Source organism: Heterocephalus glaber, unplaced genomic scaffold, assembly GCF_053883595.1.
Source record: "Heterocephalus glaber isolate CG9 unplaced genomic scaffold, H.glaber_assembly_v1.0 deba00001461, whole genome shotgun sequence".
NCBI lineage: Eukaryota > Metazoa > Chordata > Mammalia > Rodentia > Bathyergidae > Heterocephalus > Heterocephalus glaber.
Window position 1 is genome coordinate 44443241 of NW_028258308.1, and position 21437 is coordinate 44464677.

Genomic DNA, 21437 nt, shown 5'->3' on the forward strand with positions numbered 1-21437 from the left:
CCTTATGCCAAGAAGGCATATTTTGGGGTGACAAATTCTGGGCTCCTACACTGGATTAAAAGAAAAAAGCAGGAGGGGCTGGAGGTGTATATGCTTAGCGTGTGCAAGGCCCCAGGTTTAATTCCTAACACACACACACACACACACACACACACACACGTGTTACCATGTGTACCAGGTTCCCAGTTTTCCAAATATTGAAGAATGAAGTTGCAAGCCAAAGGAGGAGATTAGAATTTCCAGGAGGAGTCCTGAATTTCCAGGAGGAGTCCTGAGTGGATGGCCACAGAGGCCCCTCAATCTAGAGTCACTTATAGGTAAGCAGGGCACAGGAATTGCTTAACAATTAGTAGGCATCTATCACAAGTAGTTCTGTCAAGTTAAAAAAAAAAAGACCAACTGGAGCCCAGGATCTCTAACCCAGTTCACTATGAATGTTTACAGTAAACTGGGATCTTAGAAAGAAACTGGTTATTTACTCAGGAACTTAGTAGGGGATGGCTGCACCCCTCTTTAGGAGAAAAGAGCTGCATTCCATGTTGCCTGAGAAGTTCATTCTTGGTCCAAAGAATCCCCATTAGTATGGGTGATTATCCAGCTCTATCTTGGACCTTTCCTAGCTATCTACCTTACTCATAAGTTAACTAAATAAACTCTTTTCTATACAAGCACTAATTCCAAGTTTGCCTCAAATTAACAAGAGGAAAAAATTAGGTTTAAGCCAGCTACTAGTAATGTTTATAATCTTTACACAAACAAATAGAACTACTTTCTACAAATTTCTGTACTGTCTTAATTACCAAATAAAATGATATCGAAATCATGCCTAGGAGAACCTTCATACACTTAAATAAGAACTATTCCTCATGTTGCCGATGAAGAAGCTATTTATGATTTTTTTTTACAAATCTTGTTATAAATATATCTCATGGCTTAGGGGTGAAACTTAGTGGTAGAGCATTTGCCTAGCATGCTTGAGGCCCTGGGTTCAACTTCCAGCCATATCTATCTATCATCTATCTATCAATCTATCTATCATCTGCCTACCTACCTTCCCATCCCAGGTAGACGTATTAAACAGTATCAAAAATGGATAGGTATTTCTGCTTCTGTTACAGTTGAATGGGCCAGTAATAGTCCAGGTTCTTGTGAAAGAGAAGGAAAGAATTGCCAAGCGTACTCCCAGTAGTGTGTAGTAGTGTGTAACTGTGTTTATTGAAGATCATAGGGAAGGGAGCAGCAGCAATAGGAAAAAGGGAAAAGAGGCTAATAACTCAGGCTTTTGGAATTTAAAGACCAGATCGCTCTGGCTTTCAGTGCCTCCACTGAATCTCCCACTGAGGTGTAGGGCTTGGTGATCTCTAAGCTTTTGTTATGTTATTATCTCTTAGGATAATGGAAGCAGGAATAACCATAGGGTGCTATTCACAGTTAAATAGAGGAAAGGGTGTAACTCAGCTCCTTTTTTTTTGGTACCCGGGGATTGAACTCTGGTCCTTGCGCTTACACAGCAGGCAGCGAAACCACTGAGCTAAATCCCCAGTCCTTCAGCTCCTTTATTTCAACTGTACTACTTCCAGGAAGAGAGTAGATGCACTGCTATAACAAAGATAAGAAACCCTGGACATTTTAAATAAACATAGATGACTCTAAAAGTTGGACATATGACTGTTAATCAGCTTTTTGTTACTATAACAAAATATCTGGCATAATCAACTTATAAAGCAGAAAGGTTTATTTTGGTTCACAGTTTTGGAGGTTATAGTTTATGGTGACTTTGTCCATTGCTTTTGTGTCTGTGACAGGCTGGGAACTAAGGCTTAAACATACAGGACTTTGAGGGGCAGTCCAGACCATAGCAAAGACAGACTGGCCAAGGCCTCAACATCTAGTAATAGTGCTGTGGTGCATTCCATAGGTTTTCTTTTCTTTTTTCTTTTCTTTTTTTTGGTACCAGGAATCAAGCTCAGGACCTTGTGCTGGCCAGGTAGGTATAGCACCACTGAACTACATCCCCAGACCCTCCTTGGGTTTCCTTTTTGCTTCACATAACCCAGACTTGGAGTGAAGAAGTGAAGCTACCTGGAAATGCCAATGGGCACAGACCAGAAAACAGAACAAAACAAAAAAATAATCCCTTGCTGTCTCTAGGCAAAGGACCAGAAGAGGGGCAGCCTACCTTGACAGTGAACTTTTAGACAATGTCACTTTATTCTGGCCAAACATCCCAGGAAAAAGTTTTGGTTGAACACTTCCTGCTGTGGTTTGAACATGTCCCCCAGAACATCCTGTGTCAGAAGTTTAAGCCCAAAAGTCACATGTTAATGGTGTTAGAAGGTGAATGATTAGTAGTAGATGAGGTCATGTAGTGGGGCCCCCAAGATGGTATCAGCAGCTTTGGAAAAAGAGGAAGGGACACCAAGCTGGAATGCAGATGCCAAGCAGATGTTGGTGCCACCATCTTAGATTTCTCAGGCCTCAGAACCATGAGCCAAGCGAACTTCTATTCTTCATCAATTACCCAGCCTCTGAGATTTTTTGATAGCAATAGAAAACGGACTAAGGCAACCACCTACACCAGCAAAGACCAAGGGGAAAGCCTAGACTTCATGTTCCCCGGGCTATATAAACAGGCTCCATGCCTCCCTGCTGGAGGCTGTCAGAAAAGCCTAGTGAAAAACAGAGTGCCCCTATAGCCAGAGGTGTCAGTGGAGACTGACCCTGCACTTGGACACCAACATTGGTGGGTGGAGAACATGAACTTCCACTCCTTCCTGGCACTAATGAAGCTGTGACCTCCTCCTGCTCTTCCCTGTCAGAATGATATCAGGGGAAGCAAGCTAAAACACAAGGTTCAGATTAAATCTAGAGTCTCAAGGCACCACAAATGTTCATTCAGGTTTCAGTGAAGAACCAGCCCTCAGGCCATGTGTTCCTTTTTGCATGGTTGGCTTGCCCTCATGCTGTGGAGACTACTTCTTTTCTTATTTTTACTTGGCCCAAACTCACTCTGCAGAGCCTGTTTTTTTCCTACCTCTAATAAAACTTTGCTGCCATTAAAACAAAACAAAACAAACACCAACCCTCATATCAAGAACAGGGAAAATCTCAAACTGATTTTAAAAAGATGATCAATAGAAGCCAGCAGTGAGATGATAGAGACTTTAGGATGATCTGGCAAAGATGTTAAAGCAATCATCATTAAAATGCTTAATCTAGAAGGTGGGTATGGTGGTACACACCTATAATCTCAGTATTCTGAGGGGGCTAAGGCAGGGTCTCCCTCAGTTTCTGATCACACCTCATTTAGCATTGTGCCCCTGGTTCCCAAAGATCAGATATGTCTCCCAATACAAAATGCACTCAGTTCATATAGTAAGAAGGGATCAGATTAAAACAGGACTAAAACCCAGCAGGGCAAAAAGTCCAAATCTTTGTGCTCCATGCCTTTGGGGCATACTGCAGCAGGATGCGGGCTGCCAAGAGCTCAGGCAGCCTGCCCCATGGCTTTGCTGGTTGCAGCACACATGGCTGGTCTTGTGGGCAGGTTTTCATGAGGCATACAGCTTCCCTTGGCAGGTGTTTCATGTTTCTGACATCTCTGACTTTCTGGGATCTCCACTGCTCTGATTTCACCCTCATAGCTTCATGCACTGCTCTGTTTACAGAAACTCTGACTGCAACACATTGCCTGGCCCCAGGCTTTCTTTTGAAATCTCAGTGGAAGCCTCTCTGACTCCAAGACATTTTTCATGCCTGCAAATCCAGCACTATGTGGACAATGCTAAGGTCTGTTGCCAGCAGAAGATACACATTATCCTGTTTGAATTGCAGCTGCAGTGGCCGCTGAGCACCTTGCTGGGTTTGGTAATCCTGAACTTGTAGTATGTTCTGGGACTCTATTCTCAAAAGACTGCTGTTGGAAGGTCTTTGAAACAAATTTGTACTATTACAGCTTTGGGGCTGCCTTGGGTGAAGTCTTGCTGATTCCTGAGATGCCCTCCAGGCATCTTTTCTATAGTCCTGGTGCAAGCAGTTGGCTTCCCCCTCCCCCCTCCCCCCTCCCCTTCCCCATCCCCCCTCCCCTTCCGTCCCCCTCCCCTTCCGTCCCCCTCCCCCTTCCCCTCCTCCTCCTCCTTTTTCTTTTTTTCCTCTTTTTTTTTTTTTTGTCCAGGAGTGCAGGTTGAATCCTGGAGTGCTCTACCACTGAACTACATCCCCAATCCTTTTTATTTTTTTATTATGAGAGGGAGTTTCACTATGTTACCCAGGCTGGCTTTAAATCTTCAAGCCTCCTGCCTCAGTCTCCTAAGTAGCTGGGATTATAAGTGTGCACCACTGCATCTGGCATGTGGTTACTTTTTTTTTTTTGCACCAGGGATTGAACTCGGGTCCTTGCGCTTGCAAGGCAAGCGATGGAACCACTGAGCTAAATCCCTGGCCCACGTGGTTACTTTTTGGTTGTGCTTGTCACCTTAGCAATTATCCCTTTTACATGTGCTCCTTTTCTCTCCAAACCTGTGAACTTTTCAAATTTTTTTCACTCAGTTCTTTGCTTTTGAATCTCATTGTAAATTTAGTTAAAATCACCTAGTAATCCCCATGGTGCTGCCTAAATACTGTGCTGCCTTAAAATTTCTTCAGCCAGATAAAGTAGTCCATCACCTTTAAGCTCAGCCTTCCACAAAGGCTCAGAGCAGGCACAAAGTGCATCCAAATCCTTTGCCATTATACAAGGATGGCCTCTACTCCAGTTGCCAATAGAATCCTTGTTTGCATCTGAGACCTCATTGGTAGAGTCCTTACAATCTGCATTTCTATCAGCATTCTGGTCTTCTGAGTTCCCACCAGAATTGCCTATTAAGCTCTGCTTACAGAATGCTAAACTGTTTCTAGTCCACTCCTCCAAACTTTTCTATACTCATCCTGAAACCAGCTCCTTCTTCCGAACCAATTCCATATCATCACAGGTAACACAACTACCCCACTCTTGATATTTATTTTCTGTGTTATTCAGCATTGCGTTACTATAACAAAGTTTTTGTTTTCTTTTTTTTGGCTCATGGTCTCAGGAATTTCACTCCAGATCAACTGATCCTGCTGCTTTGGGCCTGTGCTGAGTAGCACATCATGGTAGAAGCACGTGACTGAGCAAACTCTCTCACCTCATAGCCAGGAAACAGAAAGAGAAAGAATGGGAAGGGTTCCCACTGTTCCCTTTAAGGGCAAACCCCGATGACCTGAAGGCTTCCCACTAGACTTCAGTTCCTGATGGTTTCCCCTCTTCCCAAGAGCACCACACTGCATTGTAAGCCTTTAACACATGAACCTTTGAGGACACTTAAGATGGAAACACTAACAACATCCTAATCGCAGGTACTTGGGAGGCTGAAATAGGGGATCATAAGTTAGAGGCTGGCCTGGGCAACCTGCTAAGACCCTCAGCTGTATGTCGTTATAGTTTTGATTTGTATTTTCCTAATAATTAGTGATGTGAATCTTTTTTCATGTGCTTTTTTAGTCATTTATATATATATATATATATATATATATATATATATATTTTTTTTTTTTTTGGTACCAGGGATCGAACTCAGGTCCTTGTGCTTGCCCAGCAGGCAGAGAAACCACTGAGCTAAATCCCTGGCCCTATATATCTTTTTTTGAGAAATATCTTTTTGCTCAGGCTGAGCTCAAATTTGTGATCCTTCTGCCTCAGCCTTCCCAGAGTGCTACCATTCCTGACTTGAGTGGTTGGTTATTGTTGAATTGTAAGAGTTCCTTATATATTCTGGATATGAATACTTCCCTTTTTACTGTGTTGATTATATTTTGTGATACACAGAGTTTAAAATTTTGATATTCTCCAATTTAATTACATCTTCTTTTGTTGTCTGTTTTTGGTACCTAAGAAATCACAGACAAATCTAAGACTGAAGCTTTCCTCCCAGGTTTTTTTCTAAGAGTTGTATAGTTTTAACTTACATTTACATCTTTGATTAACTGTTAGTTAATTTTTATATGTAGTGTGAAGTAGAGGCTCAACTTCATTCTTTTCCATGTGAGTGTCCAGTTGTTATCTGATTGGGGCGTCTCAAGGGAGTTGTTTCCAGGTTCTTAGTATTCTGAAAAAAGAATTGAGCAAGACTCTCAAAAGAAGTAACAAGATTTACTTAAAAAGGAGTAACAAGAATAAGTGAAAGAGGTGAAGGTAGACTCCACAGTGGGAGCAGGCCAGTAAGAAGAGCTTATAGTGATAGGGACTGGTACTGGGTCTCTAAAAAGTCCTGGGTTATGGGAAGATCTATAGGTGGTGATTGACAGGAGTCAAAGCTCAGTGGGCTGTCTGACTCAGCCCATCTGTTTGGAGGGGAGTTTTTGACCACCCAAGGTTTCTAGAGGAAGTGTCATGGTGCCCAAAGCATAAGGTGAGGAGGGTGTCAAAACCACAATGGAAATGAAGTTGGACACAGACCATGGTCGTGTACTTCTGGTTTGCACATGTCTGAGGTATTTCTTGGGGGGGTGACCTTTATCTATTGGTTTTCTGATATTTTGACAAAGCCATCCTTGCTCTGTCTGGTTTCTCAGTCCTTATTCCTCAGCTGTCTGTTGTTTACGTGTCCTTGCTCTACATTTTATCTCACAGCAATCCCAACACTGTGTATTAAATAGATTGTCCTCTTCCTGGGATAGGCTTTCAATCAATAAGATTGGACAGAAAGATCTGGACTCAGATATTGGTTCCCTCACAGACTAGTCCAGAGATCATAATCTCTCGGGAAAAATCTTGGACAAATGATCTCTTCCCCTCTGAGTGGAACCCAGTTGGTATAGATGCTGCGATTCATTCTTGTTCCTGGGCCAGCTATGCCAGGACTTAATGTGACCTTCCATAGACAGATGGCACATCTGCAATGCTGGTGTGATTACACTGAGGGTTCTGCTTAAGGGGATTTTAGGCACTTTGCTCAAAAATCGTACTTCTTTAGGGCTGGGGATTTAGCTCAGTGGTGCTGCCACCTGCCTCGCAAGCTGAAGGTCCTGAGTTCAATCCCTGGTACCAAAAAAAAAATCATACTTTTTATTATTCTTTACATGGTAGTAATACCTCTCTGCCCTCCCCTCAATACACCAAAGAAGTAAGAGGGCTGTGATCAGATGGCATCAGGGGCCAACAACTTCTGATGAAAGCAACAAAATACATTAGGGCATCTACCACCTCCAGTCTGTATACTGAGCATGTCCACAGAGGCTCAGGGGCAGTTCCTGACCCTCTGTCAGCTGCAACCAGGCAGCCTTGTGACTTGGGCCTGAAGAAGCAGTTATAACTCATGAGCAGGTAGAGAGCAGTGTGGGTTTATCTGGACATCTTTGGCCTGCATTTCATAACCAAATAAAAGAAGAGCAATAGTCTGTCTTTAGGAGCTCGCTATCGTTTGCATCTGGAATGTCACCCAAGGGTCCACGTGTTAAAGGCTTAGTCCCTGGCTTAGCACTATTGGGAGGTAGTGGGAACTTGCAGAGGTGGGGCCCAGTGGGAGGTCTTCAGAAACTGAGATGTGGCCTTGAAGGGGATCATCTGACCCCAATGTCTTCCTCTTTTTCTCTTACTTCCCAGCCATGAGGCAAATAGCCATGCATTGCCTCTCCACAGGCCCAAAGCCAACTGATCATGGGCTGGCACCAAAACATGACCTAAAATAAAATTTCTCTTCTAAGATTATGTTAGATATTTTATTACTGTAACGCAAAGGTGACTAACACAGAGCTCATAGCTTCATCTCACTTTGATCACAATAAAATCAAGGATCAAGCCAGCTTTTAATTTAATAGTCCCAGATGCTCTTATCTGGAAAAAATAAATAAAACATAAACAAACAATTTGAATAGTAATTTGGCAATAGCTATTGCAAATATTTATATTTGCATACTTTTTGAACAAGCTAGTCTACATCCAGGAATTTCAATGAGATTCTTGGCATGTGTGCAAAGATAAGAATACAAGGATGTTTACTGTGAAATTGTTGTAATTGCCAAAGTTGGAAACAATCAACAGGGAAGTGGTTAATTAAGAAATCGTTTATAGGGCCAGGGATTTAGCTCAGTGGTTCCGCTGCCTGCCTCTCAAGGGGAAGGTCCCAAGTTCAATCCCCTGTACCAAAAAAAAAAAAAAGAAAGAAAAAGAAATGGTTTATAGCAGCATAGTTTGTAATAGCTAAATCTTGGAAACAGCCCAAATGCCCATCAACTGGTGATGTGGTTAATTTTTTTTATAAAATGGAGTACTATTTAGCCATAAAAAATGATAAACTAGAGACATTTATAGCTACATGGATGGACATTGAGGCCATACTCTAAAGTGAAATAAATAGGACACATGTGTAAATACAGAATAGTTTCTCTAATGTGAGAAACTGCAAGTGTAAATGAGGAACAAAAGGTATAATAGATAATGTGAAATAGGAAGAAAATGTCCAAAGGGGAAGGGGGAGTAGGAAGGGGGGTGGGGGAAAGGAAAGAAGGGATAGAAAAAAATACAAAAAAGAAGGAAAAAAATGGAAACAAAGCTTTGGTAAATAGGCAGAGGTGGAGGGGGTGGAAGGGAGAAAAGGGAAATGGGGAAAAAATAAGAACCAAGATATATCATGTACAGGTACAAATTCCCAACGATGAATGTGATCATAATATATACCTAAAATATACCAATAAACTTAATGAATAAAAAAAAAGGAATGGTACATCCATCCAATGGAATATGAGCCTGCTGTTAGAAAGAATAAGGATTGGGGCTGGGGATTTAGCTCTGTGGTTCCACCGCCTGCCTTGCAAGCGCAAGGACCCGAGTTCAATCCCCCGTACCAAAAAAAAAAAAAAAAAGAAAGAATAAGGATTGATACACATATATTTTCAAGATATAGCACTAGGTAAAAAAAAAAATTACAGAAACATTAATTTCTTTTTTTTTTTTTTTTTTTGTACTGGGGATCGAACTCAGGAACTTGCTCTTGTGAGGCAGGCACCAAAACCACTGAGCTAAATCCCCAGCCCTACAAGCATTAATTTCTATGAGTGCCTTTGTAGAACTTTTTGCTTTCTGTGTTGTATGTTTCTCTATTGCTCAGAACTCCTGTCCCTTGAGATACACTGTTTTGCATTTTGAAAGTATTAAAATGGGAAGGGTGTGTATACTGTAACATCTCTAAAGATGCAATGATCTTATATATAAAACCTTCATATACATAAAGGTCCAATGAGATCGGGCAAGGAGTGATATGTGCTCAGTCTTAGCTCTGCAGCATCAGGAAACACTGAAGTGCAGTAATACCTTCCTGATCTTGCTGCAGAAATCACAGGCTCACAGTGACAAGGACCAATGGAAACAGCTGTTGTGGTCTTTGAATTCTTCTGCAGGCAATTTCAAATTTCCCATCTAAGACAGATGAATTGGTTTCTTAGAGTGTGCAGACCATTGCTTGTCAGGTAGTTTTTACTAGGCAGCTGTCAGTGCCAATGCGGGCAAAGAGGGAAGACAGATTTGTTCTTTACCTTCGAGTCCAATCCCATTGTTCCTTTCTCACACACCTCTGGTTTTCAGACACAGTTGTCACAATCCAACTGGACTCTAATCAGTTGGGCATGCCTTTTTTTTTTTTCTTAAATAGGGTCTCGCTGTGTAGTTCAGGCTGGCCTTGAACTCATGGCTATCCTCCTGCCTCAGCCTCCCAAGTGCCAGAATTACAGGCATGTGCCACCATTCCTGGCTGGGCATGTCTTTTTTTTTTTTTTTTTTTTTTTCCTGGGCATGTCTTTTTAAGTGACCCAATTCGAATCCTAATTTGAATCACAAAACAGATAAATAAAGGAGCAAATTTTACAACCGCAAAAGAACTCTGCTTATTAGGACTTTTTTGAAGACTTCCTTCCTTTTGTGAAGACTTCCTTCCTTTCTCTGGCCCATCTGAATAGGCTTCACTTTATAAAAATTGGATAATGCAGCTTTTCATGAGTATCTACCACATAGAGCTGGAATAGTTCTAGCAACTGAGCCCATCTAAGAGCAATGAATGCAAGCCCCGCCATTGTTCTCATAGCCCTTCTGGATCGTGGTAACACAGAGAAACCTACAAATCTCCACTGGAAAGCCGCATTCAAAAAGGGCTTAGAGAGAAGTGAAGGGGCTGGTGCGGAGCCAGCTCAGCTACTACAGTCCCTGCAGCCAGAGACACACTGTTGCACTTGTCTCCCATTTCCTCCTGCAATCATGGGACAAAGAGTTTTCTCCCTGAATTATTTTGAGGGTTAAACGAGATCACGTATCCTCTTCCGAGTGGGAAAACATAATATGAAGCTATAACAACTAAAGTAGTTTTCCTGGAGAAAAAAAAAAAGATGAATTAAACAAAGTGAAATTCAGATATAGATCTAAAACAAGTAAGAATGAAGTTTATAGTAATGGTGACATTTCAGTGCAGTAAGAAATAAGATGGATTTTTAAATAAACGGCTAGAACAATAAGCTAGTTCCTTGAAGGGTAGGGTAATAGTTCTGAACCCTTTCCTCATTCTTTATACAAAAAGAAATACCAAATGAATCATTCATTACACCTGAAAAAAAGAAACTACAGGCTGGGGATTTAGCTCAGTGGTGCCGTCACCAGCCTTGCAAGTAAGTGCAAGTTCCTGAGTTCAATCCCAGGTACCAAAAAAAAAAAAAAGAAAGAAAAAGAATTAAGAAACTACAAAAGTACAAAGATAAAACTTAAGTGAAATTTATTTGTTATTTTGTAGTAGAGAAGGCTTGTCTAATCAGGATTAAAGTGTAGAAACCATAAAAGTTGGTTATCATAAATGTTTAAAACTTTTGCATGGCAAAAAAAGAAGAGAAAACAACCAAGGCAATATCAGAGAACAAATAATAAATTGGGGAAATTAGTGTCAAAAGGCTAATTTTCTTCATCAACAAGAGGTCAAGAAAGACAAAGCAGCCCCTTTGGGATCCTCAATAATTTTTTTTTTTGTACCGCGGATTGAACTCAGGATTTTGCACTTGCGTGGCTGGTGGGAGTACCACTGAGCTAAATCCCCGGCAAAGCAACCCCTTTTACAGCATTTACAAAGAAGAGTTTTCATAGATTAAAGAGTAAGAGATATGATGGTTAAATAAATGCAATCAATACATTATCCTGAATTGGATACTGGACTAATAAAAAAAAAACCATAAATGATACTATCAGTACAACAAAATCTAAATGTGGACTGTGAATTAGGTAACATTTTTCTATCAACTATAAGTCCTCAGGTTTTAATAATTGAATTGTGGTTATGTAAAAGAAAATCCTATTCTTAGAAAATATGTGCTAGGGTAAAGAGGAGTGTAGTGAAGGAAATGTATTTTTCCCTCTATACTTTATGAGGTTTTTCTTTTCTAGTACCTGGGGATAGAACGCAGAACCTTGTGCTTGCAAGGCAGGCAAAGCACCAACTGAGCTATATCCCCGGCCCCTTTATGAATTTTTTGTAACAAAAGATTACTGCAGAATGTATTAACATGTGTACTGTTTTTCTTTTTCTTTCTTTTTTTTTGGTACCAGGGATCAAACTCAGGACCTTGAGCTTGTGAGGCAGGCAAGGGAACCACTGAACTAAATCCCCGGCCCCAACACGTGTACTGTCATCTGGTACATGGGAAACGTGGAGAGAAGAGGTAGTTTAGAATTTAGGCTGAGATACCATCTCCAGTTGACACAAAAGGAAGGGGGCAGTTGTGGGGAGGTGACCAAGGAAAGCATAGTAAACATGAATAAGTTGTGTTGCGTAGATTTAAGAACATGCTTTCCCCATTGGTAACAGTCTTTTGTGATTTAGTCATCCTCTTCCTGGTACAGAGAGGAAAAACACTTACAAAAAGAACATTTCCTTTATGAAGCAAATTTCCCTTACAAAAGATAACTTCTACTTTATTTTCAGAGCTTCTATTTTGGTCACAGTTTCTCAAAATAATCCTTAGGCTAAAGAGACATATTTTTGGGCAATGAATTCCCATCTCCTGCAACCTCCCATTGGAAAGTCCACTTTTACAGAAGTTTCACATATTAAAAGCTAAGTTGATAGGCCGTAGAGAGACCTTCAGGTTAGAAGTTGTGTGAGATCTGGAAATGGTGAGAGAGGGGGAAAAAACCTCGATAGGAACAAACATGAATAAACAAAAATGAACACGTTTAGACTGAGTGCCTCATCTTTTGTCTCAGGGTCTACTTGGGAATAGATATTGTAGTTTGAATCTTAAATGTCCCCCAAAGGTCTGTCTGGAAAAACCTTGGTCCTGGCCTGGTGAATCTGGAAGTGGTAAACTTTTAAGAGGTGGGACCTAGTAGGAGGTGTGCAGGTCACTGGGCTCAAGCTCTGGATGGGGGTGGCGGTGAAGCAGAAGGTAAGGAATGGCAAAGCCAGCTGAGGGAGTAAATGTGACCTGTTAATTACAAAATCCCAGGACACATGCACAGGACAGTTCCAAAAGCCCTGAATGTGGACTTCTTGTGAGAATTCACAATGTGTGGAATGAATAAAAAGGAGACAGGGTGACATAAAGAGCTTGCTAATGTGCTGCCTCATGTTAGCCCACCCTACACTCTAGGGCAGTGATGGCAAACCTTTTAGAGCTTTCAGTGATACAAACAGCCTGCTTCAGCACACATGCCATAGGTTTGCCACCACTGCTCTAGGGTGTAACTTTTATCTTTAATTTTATTTTAAAAATCTATATTCCTATTTTTGTTTTTCCTCCCATTTCACTCAGCCCAACTCCCCTGCAAAGCCAGTTTCTCTCTTAACCTTCATTTAAAATTTTACCTACCTGTTTAATTTTTCTTACCTCAAATAAATGTGAAACTTCACCACTGTTTTGCTTGTTTGCTTCAATTTTTTGTTCGAGACAGAAATTACCTAGAAACTAACTCCCAAAGGAGATTCTAGCACTCCAAAACCCAGTAACTATTTGACTTAGCCAGCCAGGAGACCAGATGAGGCCCTTTGGGCACATTTTTTTGTTTCTTTATTAAGTGTCCCAAAGGATTTTTCTTTTTCTTTCCCTGTCTCTCTCCCCTAGGCCAGAATTCAGGGACCTGTTCTCATGGTGCACTAAAAACTCTGCTGCTTTTCCCATGCTGTGGGAGGAGGAAAGGGAATGTTTGGCCTTTATGGGTTCTTTTCAGCTGCAATAGACCTAAGTTTACCTCCCCTTTCCTTTATTTTTCTCACCTGCACTTACTCTGCGAGTGATATGCCCTGTTGTCTGCAGAGTATTTTTGCTACCCTTTATGGAAATGAGCCTGGTCCATTTTATTTATTTATTTATTTTTCCCCCATTAAGTTTATTGGTACATTTTAGGTATAAAATACAGTTACATTCATCATTGGGATCTTGTACCATTACATGAGTATCTTGGTTCTTATTTTTTTCCCCTTCCCCTGCCCTCCCTACACCTCCTCCACCTTTCCCTATTTACAAAGACTTTGTTTCCATTTTTTTCCTTTTCTCATATTTTTTCTTTTCCCTTCTTTCCCTTCCCCTACCCCTCCCACTTCCCCTGCTCCTTTAGACCTTTTCTTCCTATTACACAATATGAATTATACATTTTAAAAATTACAATATCAAGATCTAGGAGACATTAGCACAGATTTTACAGAATTTAAAAGGATGTAGAAAGCATATGTCAAAAATCTGTTTTGAAATAAATTTGACAACTTCTAAGAAGAACCTTGAAAGACAAATTAATGAAACTAACTCTGAAGGAAATATAAAATTTGAATAGCACCTATTAAAGAAAGTATATTCCTAGCTTGAAAACCTACCTATATGACAACAACAGGCTCATATACATTTTAACTGATAAATTATAACAAACATTTAATACAGAAAAAAGAAGGAACACTTCTCCCCTCATTTTAGGAAATCAACATTGTGCTAACCCTAAAACTGGATAAAGATAATAGAAGAAAAAATTATGAACATAGATAGAAATTTGTTTAACAAAAAAAAACTATTAGAAGTCAGATCTGGCAGTATGTAGAAAGTGGTTTTATTATAGGGATGGCAGTGTTGGTTCAGCATTGGAAGGTCCACCCCCAAAAGTCATCATTTTAATAGAGGAAAGGAAAAAGCCATATGATCCTGTCACTAGTTGGAGAAAAAATATCAGACTAAATTGCACAGCTGTTCATGGTAAAAGCTATCAGGAGACTAGAAGTAGAACAGAAGCTTCTCAACAGATTAAAGACATGTACTCCATACTTCCAGCAAGAATGCATTATATGGAGCTGGGGATTTAGCTCAGTGGTTCCACCGCCTGCCTGCATCTCAAGCTCAAGGACCCAATTTCGATCCCCGGTACCAAAAAAACAAAAAAAACAAAAAAACAAAAACAAAAAAAGAATGCCTTATATGAATGGAGAAGATACAATGCTTTTTCCTTAAGGTGGGGAACAAGGGCAGATATGCTTACTCTTCGTCTGTCTATTAAACTTTGAAACATAGGCCCAAACCAAAATAGTCTGGCAATAAAATGACACAATTAGAATAGGATTGGCAAGGTAGAAGCAAAATATTTATATGTAGATGAAATGATCATCTACAGAGAAAATACTAAGAAATCTCCAGGAGCTCTGAGAACTTGTGTTTGAATTTAGCAGGATTAGAAAACACAAGGTTGGGCCAGGGATTTAGCTCAGTGGTTCCAGCGCCTGCCTCACAAGCGCAAGCACAAGGTCCCGAGTTTGATCCCCGGTACTGAAAAAAAAAAAAAAGAAAACACAAGGTATATATATTCAGGTCTATGTATACTTGCTATAAGTGAAGAATTGGATATTGAAATTTAAAAGTTATGTAGGAATACAAAGGACCTAGAAAAGCAAAAAAAAAAAAAAAAAAAAAAAAAACAGTGTTGGAAGACGTTTAGTACCTAATTTTAAGGCTTCTTCTAAAGCTACAGTAATCAAGGCAGTGTTGGTGTAAGGAAAAACGTATAGAAATAGAACCACCCATATATGGTCCACTGAGTTTTGAAAGATTACTTAACATTAACATTTTATAGAACATAAACTCAATTCAAGATCAGAGGAAAAGATAGTGTTTTCAGCAAATGGAACTAGAACACCTGGTATCCATATATAAAAAATTAACCTCAACCCTTTATTTCCATACATAAAAATAACTTGAAAGGATCTATGAACCTAAATATGAAAGCCTAAAAGTATAAAACTTTACGAAGAAATTATAAGGGAAAATGTTTATGAATTTAGGGTAGGCAAGAACTTCCTAGGATACAAAAAACATGGTGTATAAAAGAAAAAAATTGATAAATGAGATTCCATCAAAATTTAGAACTTAATTTTTTTTTGGTAGCGGAGATCAAACTCGGGTCCTTGCGCTTGCAAGGCAGGCCGTGGAACCACTGAGCTAAACCCCCGGCCCAAAGTTTAGAGCTTTAAATGACATTGTTAAATGAAAAGTAGTCCTTCAACAGACCATATTTACAATGCATATAACCTATGAGCCTGGTCCATTTTAGTCCAAGCACCATGCTGCCTTGCCACGTGGCTAGATGCTGTTTTGGGTCAACTGCTACTATTTTGTTTACCGTGCGTGTTTCCTTTCTTTTTACAAATTGTCCTTATGAAACCTCACCCTTGTAGATAGGAGCTAAGCCTCTGATTGCGGAGAACTTGCAGGCTTCCTTCCTCTTTTCTCTTGAATTACTGTGGTACCTTGGTTCACAAATTTAATTTGTTCCACGATTTTGGAAAAGATATCCGGGTTTGTGTTTGTGTAGGAAGGAAGGCCCACAGTCGTGTTTGTCATTCCAATGCAGAGTTTGCAAACAAAGCAAATTTTGCTAAGCACTTGTTTGGGAGACAAAATGTTTGCAAACAAAAATGTTTGTGAACCGAGGTACCACCGCATTTAAACAAGTACAGTGTCTTCCCGAGCAGGAAGAGAAACCTTGTCTGTACTCGGGGAAGCAGTTTGTTTAGGTACTAACTATCCCGAGTGTCACTAGAGCAGGTGTCATTTCACCCAGTCGCTTTGAATACATTTGATAAAGTTGTTATTTTTATATTTCTTGTTATATTATCTTATAAAAATTAATGGGGGCTGGGGATTTAGCTCAGTGGTTCCGCCTCCTGCCTCGAAAGCACAAGGACCAGAGTTCGATCCCCGGTACCGACAAAAAAGAAAAAAGAAAAAATTAATGGAAAAATCCAATTTTGGTCATCCTGTATTTAAATAATTGGACTGGTAAGTGGTTAAACCCCACTTCTATGCTTCTACCTTTGGCAGCCAGCTGGCTCTAGCTGACTCAATTCCCTCTGGGACCTAAAGCCAGCCTAAAACTCATTTCCTGAAGTAGTTTGCTGATATTGGTTTGAGGCTGGATCCCTTTCTTGTTTCTTCTAACAAAGTGCAGGTAATTTAGAAACATATGCCTCACATCTTGAGCAGAACAAATGAGTAACTAAAGTGAATGTGAGTATACAAAAGCAGAGCCATCCTTAGTTTCAAAAGTTTTTAAGGCTTCTTAAAAAAAAAAAGTTTCCATTTCTACTGCCTTAAACAAAGTACCAAAATGTTTACTGTCAGGGTAAATGCAAAAGATATTGTTTCTCAATAGCTCCACCCTGCTTAGGCAGAGCCATCAAGTGGCTCAACTGTGGCTAAGGGAGTCTGGGAGTGGCACAGGGAGGGGGGAATGGGACTCCAGCCTGACCTTGTGGGAGTTTCACAGGACTAGGAAGGGCCATCAACTGGTTCCATCCCCTTCTCCCTAATAAGTTAATGGTCCCCAATAGGGAAAAATCCATCATGTTTGCTTGCTTCTATGGAAGATGCCAGTGTCACTCTAGTTTCAGAGACATTTGGCTAGTAAATGCTTAAGTCTCACAAGGGATGCTTTGTGGGGTTCACATTGGGTCTCCTCTTTCTGTACAGGATGCCATCCTATATTGGACTCTAATCAGGCCAAGGGTATGGTGGCAGAATAACAAAAGACAAGACAAGATCTGCATAAATGGGGGTCCCAGGATGGTCAGAGCCCTTATCAGGCTAAGACACTATCTCCTGAAGCTTGTCACTATTTACTGAACACACAGCTTCTTGAAGGGGCCAGAGGTGTTCAGGGAAACAGTGGAGTGGAGAGCACTGATGCAAGCAGGGTCCTAGCAACAAGGGAATGAGACATTCTAGTATGAACAGCTCATAGATTAATGGGAATTTTCCCCATAGATTAATTTCTGCCGTTACAGAAGTTTTATGAATGAGTCATGCTGCCCTTGGTTGCACTATTGTCTTGCCATCCAAGATATCACAGCATCATGGATCAGTGAGACCTTTGCTATAAGTAGTGGCATGGGGAGTTGTTCCTTTCCTATATACCACCTGTGGCTCTTCAGACAAGGCATGTGGGCTAGTAGACAGACACAGTCTTTTAACATGAGAAGCCAGTTTATAAATTTGCAGCTTGTTCAGGGTGGTCTCCATCAATTGTAAGGAGCCAAGATCTAGTGCACCCTCTCTCTTGGCCCCAAGACGAGTCATGGGAAACGTCTTGGACCTTGCCACATAGATTCCATCAACTTTGCGACTAGGCAGTATCCTTGATCAATGGGAAAATTGTCAATTGATCTTGACAATTTAAAACAGGAACAGCTTATCTACTATTGCAATACAATTTGGGTTGAATATGAATTAGAAAATGGAGAGAGATGGGTATGGGATGGGATTTTAAATTATGAGACTCTTTTTCAGCTGCAGTATTTCTGCTTAAAACATAGTAGGTGGAGTGAAATCCCTTATGTTCAGCCCAGAAACTATGATATTTAGAGTGGCCCCTAAGGAAGACAAAGATTCTCTGGAGGATTCTATCCTGGGACCCCCACGTGTCTCTCAGGGGGTTTGGGTCTCTGATCCATTTGATGAAAATAATCTCACTGGGAGGCCTCTTTAACCCAGGTCAGTAAATTAGACCCACCTCCTCCAAGTGTTACAGGAACTCTATCAGAGCCCAGTGTCCCAGAGGAACTCAGCATCCTTCAGCCCCCTCATCATGCTCCTCAGGTAGCCTTAAGTCCCACTGGGGACCCACGATAGCTTTAAGCCCCACAGATTGAACCTAAAGTGTTGATTTTTACTCCTCCAATTCACCAATTATCCTGTCCATAAGAGAGGTCCTAGTAGTAGAGAGGAATACTCAAGTTCAGGTCTCTTTTTCAGTTGCAGCCATAGTGCAAAGAGCAAGGAGGCCAACTGTCAGAGTGTTGCAGAAATCTCGGAAAGAAATACACAGAGACACAGAATTTGGATAAAATAATAAAATTTCTTCTCTCGAGTGGGTGGGAAAGCCAGAAACCAGTATGGTCAGTATCCGCGCCCCCTCCCCCTTTGTTCAGCATTTCCCTTTTTATATCCTTTTTAGCCATTATCTCATCCCTAGTGGTCTTTGATATGTAAATACAATTCCAGTTCCTATTTACAAGTCACAGGCACAAGGTAGGCCATATACATTGTAAATTCACCCTGGCATGGTAACTTTGTCAGGTTAATGAAGTTATGGGTTAGTCAGATAATCCTCACCTTAAACAAGGAGTTACGGGAAAAGCAAATCTTAAAAGAACACATTACTTATTTTGCTTCTACAACTACCTTAATATTCAATCTATTAAGTTATCTAAAACTTTTCCATATCAAGAGGACCCTAGTAAGTTTGCAGGTGGGTTTCAAACTTTGATCCTTGCTTTTGGTACCAGGGATTGAACTTGGGACCGTGCGCTTTCGAGGCTGGCACTGGAACCACTGAGCTAAATCCCCTGCTGATCCTTGCTTTTGACTTAACATGGGGAGACGTCCAATTCATCTTGGCCACTTGCTATACCACAGATGAAAGAAAGAATCCTACAAGAGGCTAGGGACTTTGCAAATGAGCAATATGCTTCAAAAAGTGAAGGAAACCACCCTTCAACAGAACAAAACTGGAACTATAATACTAGCAAGGGACTAAAAAATGATATCTGAAAAAAAAAAAGAATGACGTCTGATATGCTAGCTGCTCTTACCATGGGGGTGAAAAGGTGCATTTAAAAAATCTGTCAATTATGATAAGATGAGCAGTCATACAGGATGGAGAGGAGAATCCAGCTGTCTTCCATAACTGGTTAGTAGAAGTCTTTCATAAATATACTAATATAGATCCATCTTCCAGGAAGAGAGAAGCACTAGTGGGACATTACTTCATTTGTCAATCAGCCCCAGATATTTGGAGTAAATTACAAAAACTGTAGATGAGATCACAGACAGCTATGGCCCAATTGCTGGACACAGCCTTTTCTGTGTTCAACTATTGGGACCTAGAAGGGGATTAAAAGAGAAAGGCTGTGATTATAGCTGTCACAGTTGGCAATGCTTCAAACTTACCTAGGTTGTCTAAGGGAAAAACCCAAGGACAACTGAGGAAAGAGTTCCTGTTTCAAGTACAAGAAGACTGGACTCTGGGCATGAGATTGCACCAAGCCTCCTCCTGGGCCATGCTCTGAATGTGAAGCCGCCAATATGCCTGACACATGGCACTCCCAGAGAGGGGCTAGGCCAGCCAAACCCTAGTTTTCCTCTTTGAAGAGGCCCAAGGGAACCTACAATGCCCCTGTCCAAGGACATCACCATCTCCTGTGAAGAACCCTGGGTAACACTGGATGTCATGGATGAGCCAATTCAATTATTTCATTCAGTTTTTGACTTTCTTCTCTGGAAACCCCTCCTCTAGGTCTATGGCCATACTTGGGTTTGAGGGGACCTCTAGTTGGAGATTCTTTACTCCTCCTCTGATGTGTCACTTTGAAGGCCAAATGTTTAACCATGAGTTTCTAATTGTCCCACAATGTTCTACTCCCTTGCTACAAAGATATTTACTAGCAAAATTGGAGGCAATTCTTAAATTCTGGCTGAGGCCAAAATGGATTTTACCTTTTGGGACTACACTTAGGTCTCCTGATAAAATTAGCCAACAGGTGGATCCTCCTGTATGGTACAATGCAGTGATGGTGAACCTTTTAGAGCTTTCAGTGATACTAACAGCCCACTGTGACACGGGTGTTATAGGTTTACCACCATTGGTATAATGGGATACCTGGTGGAGCAAATTCAGCAATGCCAGTAGTTATAAGATTAAAAGACCCCAGCTGGTTTTCTAACTAAATGCAGTATCTAATCAAAAAAGAGGCATGTAAAGGCCTCCAGCTTCTAATAGATGAGTTTCTCAAATATGACCTTCTGCAGCCTTGTCAGTCTGCTTGCAATACTCTCATTCTCCCTATAGTAAAGCCCTCAGGAGAACATCAGATATTACAAGACCTCCACTTCATTAAGGAGGCTGTCATCTCAAACCACCCTCTAGTGGCAGATCCATGTACAATTTTCTCCCAAATTTCAGTGGGCACTAAATTGGTTACCAGTCTTAGATTTAAAAGACACATTTTTCCATCCCCCTACTTCCAGACTCCCAGTTTCTGTTTGACTTTAGATGGGAAAATCGCATTTCAAGAGAAAAACACCCATATATTTCAACAGTTCTCCACAGGGGTTTAGTGACAGTCCTCACCTTTTTGTTTGGGCATGGGAGAAAGACTTAAGGAACCTAGAGCTTAAATGAGGAACTATCCTACAGTATGTAGATGATATTCTAGTTTGCAGCCCAACTTGGGAATTATCCAACTATAACACTATACAAACTTTCAACTTTCTTGCTAAGAAGTGGTATAAAGTCGCCAAGGAAAAGGCTCAGATATCCCTCCAAAAAGTTCAATATCTGGGATATGTTCTTACACCTGGGGAACAATAGCTGCCTAGGGACTGGAACCAGGCTAAGTGTGATCTTGGGCCTCCCACTACCAAACAACAGCTTTATATTTCCCGGGAATGGCTGGCTTTTGTAGGTTTTGACTACCTAATTTTGGACTAATGGCAAAGCCTTTATATGAGGCTGTAAAAGACCCTGAGTCTGTGCCCCTGGAATGGACCAAAGGGACTGATAATGTCTTTAGGAAAATAAAACATGCCTTTACTCAGGCTCCAGCACTAAGAATACCACATTTAAGAAAACCTTTCTTCATCTATGTATCAGAAAAGAGAAGAAGTGCTTTGGGGGTCTTGACAGAAAGGCTAGAACAAGAACCCCACCCAATGGCATACTTTTCAAAAAATTAGATGGAGTGCCTGCTGGATGGCTACCCTGCCTTGTAGCAGCTATAGGTATGCTAATAGAGGAAGCTGCAAAGTTAACTTTAGGACAGAGACTAGAACAGGACAGGACTGACTCCCCATCAGATCAAAGCTATTCTGGAGACAAATAGTTACTTGTGGTTAACAGGGGAACAGCTTAACAGTATCAGGCC